At 41.5% G+C, this 9779-nt stretch overlaps 1 pseudogene; it reads right to left on the bottom strand.

Annotated features, from left to right (window-relative positions):
• Nucleotides 1-5488: 5488 nt before the first annotated feature.
• LOC130706420 (transcription and mRNA export factor ENY2-like) lies at nucleotides 5489-5872 on the bottom strand (annotated as a pseudogene).
• Nucleotides 5873-9779: the final 3907 nt, after the last annotated feature.

The following is a 9779-nucleotide window of genomic DNA, read 5'->3' as shown; positions in this document are numbered from 1 at the left end:
ACATCTTTCCCTCTGTCGGATGATTTTAAGTTCTTGAGAGGACCTTCTTTAAAAAAAGGCATCTGATAAGAGTCCTCCTTTTTGGACTTTGTGTGTTTATCAAGCGGATTGCAAACTCCAATGCCTGCAGGACTCAGGCAGGCGATAGAGGAATAAAATGAGAGTGGGGTGGGGGCAGTAGGAACTGGAGAGCAGAGGCCTTTCTGAAGTGGGCCAGATCTTCCTGTATTTCAGAAGCCAAGTGGAGATTGGTTATGTGAAATAACCCTATTTTTATTTCTATTTATTTATTTATGGCTGCATCAGGTCTTTGTTGCGGTGCGCGGGCCTCTCATTGCGGTGGCTTCTCTTGTCGCAGAGCCGGGCTCTAGGCGCGCAGGTTTACTTGCTCCACGGCATGTGGGATCTTCCCGGACCAGGGCTCGAACCCGTGTCCCCTGCATTGGCAGGCGGATTCTTAACCACTGCACCACCAGGGAAGTCCCCAAATAACCCTATTTTTAAAGGACAAAATTTAAGACAAACCACTCATACCCACACGGATGCTTTGCAGTGAGGTTTTACACTATTTCCCACCTGTCCATGATCTCTGTAATCTCCAAGTGCAGGGATGTTGACCTTACGGGCCTTTGATTACCCACTGGTAGTGCCTTATACCTAGAATGGACCTAATGCAGAATTAATATGAATTATATATTCGAAGTCACAAACAGTGGAATTCTGACAGTTAATTCATACGTATTTTCACGTCTCCATTTATAAAATGGATTCACATGCTTCCTTTCAGAAAATATCTTTAGTATTAATTGGTGGCCAAATGTTTTCTATCCGTAGCTATATTTATTCTAAAATGATTATGTTTTTGGGAAAACATTTTGTTTACACTTTGCTTTTGATGGAAATAATTAAGTAAAGCACTCATGTTTTAAACCTCTTTTGACAGTGAGTGATTCACAGTATGAAATACATTTTATACCAGGACCTGGTATGCACACACACACACACACACACCATATTTGAAACAAGCTCATGACACGGTACATAGTAAATGCAGTGCACTTTGAACGTTTCTATTCTGTTTCATTAAGTAAATGCAGATTACAACCCACTAAATTGATTTTGTGAAGTATTAATGGGTTGTGACTAGACAGTTCTGAATTTAGCACCTCCTGTTCATGAACTGATCCGTATTTTAAAGAGCCTGGATTATGATACAATTACTAGCCATTAGATTTGAATACTGATCTGGGGCAGATATAATTTTGTGGTAAAGTTGAGACTGTCATTAGGTCTACACTGGGCCATCATTATGAAAGAGAGAGTGAGATCTAATTCCAGTCCTCTCATGAAGACTGTTGTCCTTGAGGTCTTGGGGTTCTCATTTAAGGATACATATCTGTAGAATTGAGGCACTGCTAAACATCCCAGGAGGGTGTCCGTGAATGCCTGCCAGGCCTGTGTCTGGGAATTAGTCTGACTCCAACCCACGCATGTTCTAGAGATGAATAGAAATATCTTTGCACTATTCAGGTGCTGTTGTTTAGCTTGGAATATTGAATAGTTTAATGGGAGACCTGGAAGGAGAGGTTTAGAATTGTCTAGGATTAAGGTAAACAATTTTGCCATGATGGGTGGTATAACGGGAATTCGTATTTATTAGCTGATTGTAGTAGTTGCTGGGGATGTAGTTGTGAGAGTGGTGGAGGTGGGCCGTAGAAGAAGGGAGTCTGGCCATTGTGAATTTGAGATGGTTATAAAATAGCAAGCTGTAGATCTGGAGATAGTGAGAAGTGTGTGAGTAGTTGGAGATTCTGGAGTCAGGAGAGGTTTCGAAGTCATTTGACTTCCTTTGATTGGTAAAGCTAGAAGGTGAAATAGTCCAGGAAGCTAATCTCAGAGGCTCTGTCAACTTGAAGCAGAGAGAAGTCTAACCCACTGAAGAGAGCACTGAACAAGCACTGTGAGAAAAGAATCAACTGATATTTGACAGTGCTAAAGAAGTTAAGGTCAGAAGAGAAGTGGGGGAGAGAGGACGGTTGACAATGAACTTCGGTGTGGGAGAAAGTTAAGACAGGATTTAAAAGAGGATTAAGAGAAAATAGAGGCTCTTGGCTTTACCTTTTTGTGCATTTTGACTGTAAAGATGTGCTGGGCATTGTGGGAAATGTAAAAGAACGACATAATCTCAACCTACAAGGACCTTCTAGTTTAGTTGGGGAGACAAAGACACATAAAGTATTTAAATAATGTTTATGTAAGCACAGATATAAAAACGTTGGAGGACACTTAACGAACCTGTTAATGGACGAGTGGTATTACAGGGAAACCGGGAGGAGAATGTCACTTTTAACATACAGATTTGTGTACAGTTTGCATGGGCCTTTATGGTAAAAGTAGATTACTGACATATCTTTTCAGAGAATTGTATGCTTGGTTTTGAGATAATTCTCTGATTAACTTAGATCAATCTGTACTAGAGACATACCCCATTCCTTTCATCTGACGATTTTCTACTTTGTTACCTTTTTTTTTTTTTTGCGTTCTGGTTATGAGTATTTGATTTCTCTGAACACCTCATGTTTAGAGCAAGTGCTTCAGCCTAGATCTGATAAAATAGGAGGAGACTTGAGTTATTATATTGGGTGGGTTCTCTCTCATCCATTCAGAGTGGATTAAATTTTAAAATAAATTATTTGGTGATCTTTTAGTTTTGGAAAACTTTATAGTTTGGGTTCTTTTTAGAAGAGCCTGATAATTTAGCCATCTCAATATTTGTTTACATGTTTATCAATTAATTCAAATTAAATTTAAACTACCAATTAAATTTCTCAATTACATTTTAAAAAACGTGTGCACGGGGCGTCAGGGGCACGAGGCGGCGCCGGCCTGGCGCGGGGCTGCGGCGGCCGCGTGGACCGGCGCCCGGGGCGGCAGAGCGGGGACGGGGCCGTGGTTCCGGAGCGCAGCCCCGCCGGCCGGGCCGAGGCGCTGGGGCGCCGGGGACGCGTGGTGGGCGTAGGGCAGGGGCGCCGGCCCGGGCAGAGGCTGCCGGAGCGCCGCAGGCCTGGAACTCCGCGCGGGTCGCCTGGAGACGACGCCTCCGCCAGGCCCTGCTCGAGCCCGCCCCCGCACCGAGGCGCACTTGGCCGCCCGGTGCCCACGGCGCCCTGGGTCTCAAACCATGCCGGTGTCTGACCAGGCGTTTGTCACGCTGGCTACCAATGACGTCTACTGCCAGGGGGCCTTGGTGCTGGGGCAATCATTGCGGGACCACAGGGCCACCAGGAGGCTGGTGGTGCTGGTCACCCCTCAGGTGTCCAACCTGCTCAGGGAAATTCAGATGATCCACATTGACACCAGAAGAAGTGAAACCCTTCTGCTGACCAGTAACAACGGGAGACATGGAGAATGTTATCAAAGGCTTATCTGGGGGGAAGGACCTGGGCCTGGGCAATTGTAAGGGATGTTCTGTAAAACTGGGCACAATAAATTTCCATGCAAAAAGAAAAAAAACAAAAAAACGTGTGCATGTTAAAATAATTTAAACAATGCAGAAGTAAGCTTTCCACTCCTTGTTGCTAGTTACACAATTCTGTTCCCCAGAGGTAACCACTAATTGCCAGTCTCTTATATAGTCTTCCTGAGATATTCTCTGCCTCTAAAATTTATATGGGCACGTATCCATTTTTGGATGTATAAATTTACACCTCATACCTTTGAGTCTGAATTAAATATTTCCTGTGTGTGGTGATTATGTAGTCAAGGTTCAGAGCAGGATATAGAAACCACTAGATATTTGAAACAGGAAAGGACTTAATTTAAGCAGTTGGGTTTTAGGCAGTTCCTCTTGGAATTCCTTATGGAACAGTATAAAACTGGTCCATTAGGGGAGCCACTACCTCTGAGGCTACCATTGGAACTGCCACAGCCCAAATAGCCACTGGCCCCAGGGATCTAGAGAATGGAAGCTGCCATCCAGAAATTAGGGAGCTAGATCTAGAAGCTGCCACTATACCTGCTTAATACCTAGGAAGCCTCAAGAAATCAGCTTCTTAACCAACAGTAATATCCAAAAGTCACAGTAAGGTGGCTTCTGCCTCATTCCCTCCTTCCACATTTCATGCAAATGCGTTTAATGGTGGAACCCAATTCACATCTAGCGTCCATCCTAGAAGCTAGGTAGAATGATAGGAAATGGTAGGTAGAATAGGTGGAAAATACAGTTTTAAGCTTTCCAACCCCTGAAAGTAGAAGTAGGTGAAGAAGTAGAGGCTGAGAGTACCAATGAAAGCTCTACCTTTGTAATGTAATTAATTGTTCACCAGTTACTTTGCAATAGGGATTGAGTTGAGTGGACCAGAAAAATTGTGCTAACATTTGCTCAACCTTCTGATTTTTTTCTTTTGTTTTCAATAGGATTGGGCCGAGCCTATGCCCTGGCTTTTGCAGAAAGAGGTGCATCAGTTGTTGGTAAGTTGATACATTTTTCTTTTCATTCAGTAGCTGGGAACTAAAATACAGTCTTCACAAGCCAGAGGCCTTTGTATTCACATCAAATAATTTGTTAAGGTCAAATTTCATCACTAATTTTTTCTTGTGCCAGCAAAATTTTTTTCTCCATTGAGGCTAACTTTGTAACTTACTTTTTAAAGTATACTAGTTTCACAGAATTTGCAACTTAATAGAACTGAGAAAGATGAGCCGACATTCATTATATAAAAGGAAATTCTTGAATTTGGTCTATTGTGGGCTGTAATTTTTCGATGTAGAAGACTGGTGCAAGATGAATCCTTGTAAGTGTAAATATATTGATAAGGTAAGAAATAAGTGCATTTTCATAACTAAATGTTTGGAATCAGGGAATGCAAAGTGTTTTCTTTTTAATCTCTTTCATAAAAATTTTTCAAATGGAAGCTTTTATAACAGTTAAAAATTTTTTAATTAAAGGGGCACTTGCATGAATTTTATTATGGGGGGATCAGTTGGAAGATGGTGTATTGAAGAATACACCAAAAGTGGGAGGTTTTAGTAATCTCAGTGGTTTGCCTGAGGTACTTGGCAGTTGGTATGGACCTAGGAGTGGATTTGTCTACAGCCAAGTCTTTGTGGGGAATATCTAAATGAGTGCCAGGTAGGTACATAGGGCAGATGTATGGCCCAATATTTATTAATATCTTTCCTGGGCTAAAATTGTTGGCCCACATTATTGTCCTCCCAATCCCAGTTTTCCTACATCTTATCAGGGAATACAGAGAGCCAAATTTCTCCCAATTTGTTTACGGAGATGTGTAATAAAAGACTGAACAAGCAGCCATGTTTTCTAAACAAAGAAGACCTAAGCAGGATATTGAATATACTTTGCTTCCTCAGCATATATCTTTTTTTTTTTTTTCATTCATGAGATATTTATTAAAATAACACATTTCGGGAAAAATATCAATACAGTTGTATACATCATTACTGAAAACTGTATACCATCATACAAAAAAGGATTTTATTTTGGGAAATCAATTCCTAATTTATGGCAAGTTTTACTTTCAGAAATAAAACCACAAAACAACACAATCTAATTCAATCTTAAAGGCTGGCATGCTGAGCAAGGAATGTTCTTATTCTTTGTAGGAGCTCCTTCTTTACACTGTCAGGTACCAGGGCTCTGCCTTTTGGTGTGATTTCAGCCACCAAGTCATCAACAGTAACGTGTTCTAGTCCTTTTTCTTTAATTACCTTTACAGTGTGCCTTCAACTGATCCTTCCAGCCACATTCAATTAATTTAGCTCTCAGCAACTCTTTGAGGCCTTCTCTTTCTCCGGTTTCTATCAACTTTTGGTTAATTGCTGCTCTCATCTGCGCACCTTTGTTCATCTTGCTAACCACACTGTTCGGCTGCCCCGACCTAGCATATATCTTTATGGAAGGGACACAGCGACTTTGGATGTTCCTTGTTTAAGGTCATAGCCACTGGCTGTTAATCCAGTCTACTTCTTGGGGCAAGGACAAATTTTGATATTGTGGTATTTGGTCAGGGCGTGTATAGTTCAGGCCTTTTTTGCCAGGTTTTCCCCAAAATATTTCATGTCAGGGCCTAAAGGCACATGTTGTTACTTTTTTTTTTTTCCTTTAAAAAAAAATATTGTTATTTATTTATTAATACTTAAAACTTTTTATTTATTTACATCTTTTCCACTCAATTCCGTAAGTGCAAGTATCTCATTTTATCTTTTGTATCTCCTAAAGTTCTGAGAATGTTGCCTTTTGTAAAGAAGGGACTTTGTTCATTCCTTCCTTTATTGTTTGCTGTAGCCCTTTTCAGGGGGTGGGGCGGGCTGGGGAGTGGTTGGTGTGTCTTTGAGATTGGTTGAATAAATTTCTGCTTTTTTTGTTGTGACTAAGTTATAATCTTAGTTTATAAACTTGTTTTGTAAAACCTTTTGCAGCAGTATGTGTTTATGTGGATCAGTTTTCCTGTATTTATTTATTACCTTTGAATTTGTTGAACTCAGATTGGAGTTTTTCAGTTCTAAGAAAAAGGTAAACAGGGACAGTGTATCTGTTTATTTTGTCATTGCCTCAGGGATGGTATCGCAGCAAGTGCTTGTGAGAGTCCAAAAAGGCAGAAAATTAGTGTTTTGGGAAAAATATTTACCAAACTAGGCTGGAGAGCCAGATTTAGTTTAGCTTAGTTTATGTGAAAATGTAGAACTTTTCACTGATGGTTTCTACCACTTTTTAGCCTGTGACCTAGCTGTGAACTTTCTGGGCTACCAATGGGTTTTGTTCTTCCCTAACCACCACTACCCTCTGCTTTAACTTTTTTAAAACACAGATGCCCTGAGTCCAGGTTGTATCATGTGCACTAACATTTCTCCTGTGTTAATTTTGTTCTGCTCAGCATATTTTTACCTGAGTAAGCAAAAAATAGTAAAGAGGAGTAAGCAAACCTAGGATTTATGACATCAGAGTATCTTGTTTGTGGAAAAATTACTAATCAGTTAATCCTATGACTAGCTCAGAGGCCAGTAAGAAGTAAGACCTTAAGAAATGGAGTACCTTGTTTCTCATATAAGTCAACTTTTGCTAGGTTATGCCGAGTTAACAGACAAATCTCAATGGTTTATAATAATAAAGGATAATTTCAGGACTTCCCTGGTGGTGCAGAGGTTAAGAATCCACCTGCCAATGCAGGGGTTACAGGTTCGAGCCCTGGTCCGCGAAGATCCCACATGCCGCGGAGCAACTGAGGCCGTGCGCCACAACTACTGAGCCTACACTCTAGAGCCCACGAGCCGCAACTACTGAGCCCGTGTGCCACAACTACTGAAGCCCATGTGCCTAGAGTCCGTGCTCTGCAACAAGAGAAGCCACTGCAATGAGAAGCCCACACACCTCAACGAAGAGTAGCCCCCGCTCGCCGCAACTAGAGAAAGCCCATGCACAGGAAGGAAGACCCAACACAGCCAAAAATAAAAATAAATAAAATAAATAAATTCATAAAAAAAAAAAGGGTAATTTCATACCTACCTGACCTTTCAGCTTCTGGTCAGCTGTGTCTCTGCTTTATGTGTCGTACTAATTTCAGGATCCCAGCTGAAGGAGCAACTTTCATCATGGCTGTTCTTCCGGCAGAAGGAAAATAAAAATGTATCCCCTTGGTGTCTCATAAAGCTTCTGTTTAGAAGTGGCATGTCATTTCTACTCACCTTTCATTGGCCAAAGGAAATCACCTGGCCAAGCCCAAAGTTAAGGGTATCACTTAAGATATTCTCTTCATGTAAATATGATTGCTATGTTTTATATTCCGTAATATAAAGCATTATGGGAGATTTAAATCTGGGTATAAGAACTGCTAAGCCTGTGGCTGATAATTACAACAAGGGACATTTGGTTTCGTACACGTTACATCTTTCAAGAAATGTTCGCACATGTCTGAAGGAAATGTTGGGAATGGAATAGGTTTGAGATTTCCTCAGTAGGTGAGCTGTATCGAGTTCTCTGAATATTAAGTTTTGTCTTGAGGCCGTGAACACAAAGAAGATGGAAGTGTTCCAGCAAGGAGAACCTCTTTTTGGACAGTAAGAAAGGCAGAATGCTTTCTATTCTTGAACTGGAGGAGTAGCATTTTTGGGTAATTGAAACTGCAATCTTTTGAAGTAAGATCGACATGATTTCTTTTCTGTACTGCAGTTGCATAATCACTGGTAAAGATGAGTTACAAGTTCCTGTGGTCTGATGCCAGAGCCTGTGTTTTTAACCGCTGTGTGATCCTGACAGCCAGAAGGTGAACTGCAGTGGGGAAAGTGAATTGTCTTTGAAGTTAGGTCAGGCTATAAATCCTGTTTCTGCTGTCTAATTACATGACCTCTGAATATTAGTAGCCACCTTACCTAATAACTTCCAGGATTATGATGGGGATTAAATGACATCAAGAATTAAAACCTTTTGTAAAGGGGGTAAAAAGCCAATAATAGTGACTGCCTACCGTGTGCTGGGCACTGTGCTCAAGATTATGTCAAAGTGAGCTTAGGGGGCATCCCAGGCTGGCGTGAAGTCATCTAGGGGAACAAAGTGAGAGATGAGAGATCACAGGAGGTCAGGTCATGTAGGATCATTTAGTTCAGAGTAAGGACTGGCTTTTACCCTGATTGAGATGGGAAGCCATTGGAGAGCGTGGGGGAGCAACATGACCTCACTTAAGGTTTAAGTGGATCATTCTGAGTGCTGTGTGAGGAATAGGTTCTAGGGGAGCAGGCGTGGAAGTGGAGAAGTACGTTGGGCATATTGGGGTCTATTATCCTATTAACAATTCTTGTCCACACTTGTGATTTTTTGTTAAAAAAAAGAGGAAGCAGAGAGATCTGTCAGGTTATTGCAGTAATCTACATAAGAGATGGGGGTGATTCAGACAGGTGGTAGGGATGGAGGTGGTGCAAAGAAGTTAAATTCTGGATATATTTTGAAGGTAGGTATGGCAGGATTTGCTTATTTGCTGATGTGGGTTGAAAGGGAGAGAGAAGGATAAAGTGGTGGTTTACCGAGATAGGAAAGACTGGAGGAGGGCCGGATTCGCAGAGAGGGGACATTCCCAGTAGACTTTCAGATGGGGATAGTAGGTAGGCAGTGGGACATAGGACTCTGTAGTTGGGGGGACAGGTTGAAGCTGTGTAAATCTGTTTTCAGTTTCTAGGTGGTATTCAAAGCCAGGAGACTGGATTAGATTACCCAGGTGGTGAGTGCATATAAACAGGAGATAGGGTCCCAGGACTGAACTCTGGAGGGGACTCAGTCTCTCATTTTCAGTTTCTAGGTGGTATTCAAAGCCAGGAGACTGGATTAGATTACCCAGGTGGTGAGTGCATATAAACAGGAGATAGGGTCCCAGGACTGAACTCTGGAGGGGACTCAGTCTCTCATTTTCAGTTTCTTCTCCCTTTAAGGAGACCTTTGATGCCTTCTTGTTGTTGAGACAGATTAAGTCCCTTAAATTAAAGAGCCCTAATTTAAGACGTTGCTTTCTAAACTGTCACAACATTTTGGAGGTCTTCAAATATTTAGATACATTTATGGCCATTCTGGAAAAGACTCTGATGAACTAGGGTGATTGTATCTTTCTACCAAACGTGAAAATAGTATGGCAGCTCTGTGTTTTCCGCCTTTTCTTTGGCTGTCAAGAAGCTTGAGGGTAAACCTGACACTGTCCCCAAATAGAGTAACTACCATTAGCATATGCTTTGAGTAGGCTTCTCTTTCTCTGATGTAACGTTTTCTTAATTTTTCCGTT

This window comes from Balaenoptera acutorostrata, chromosome 2 (genome assembly GCF_949987535.1).
Source record: "Balaenoptera acutorostrata chromosome 2, mBalAcu1.1, whole genome shotgun sequence".
Classification (NCBI taxonomy): Eukaryota; Metazoa; Chordata; class Mammalia; order Artiodactyla; family Balaenopteridae; genus Balaenoptera; species Balaenoptera acutorostrata.
This window is presented reverse-complemented; position numbering and strand designations above follow the sequence as displayed.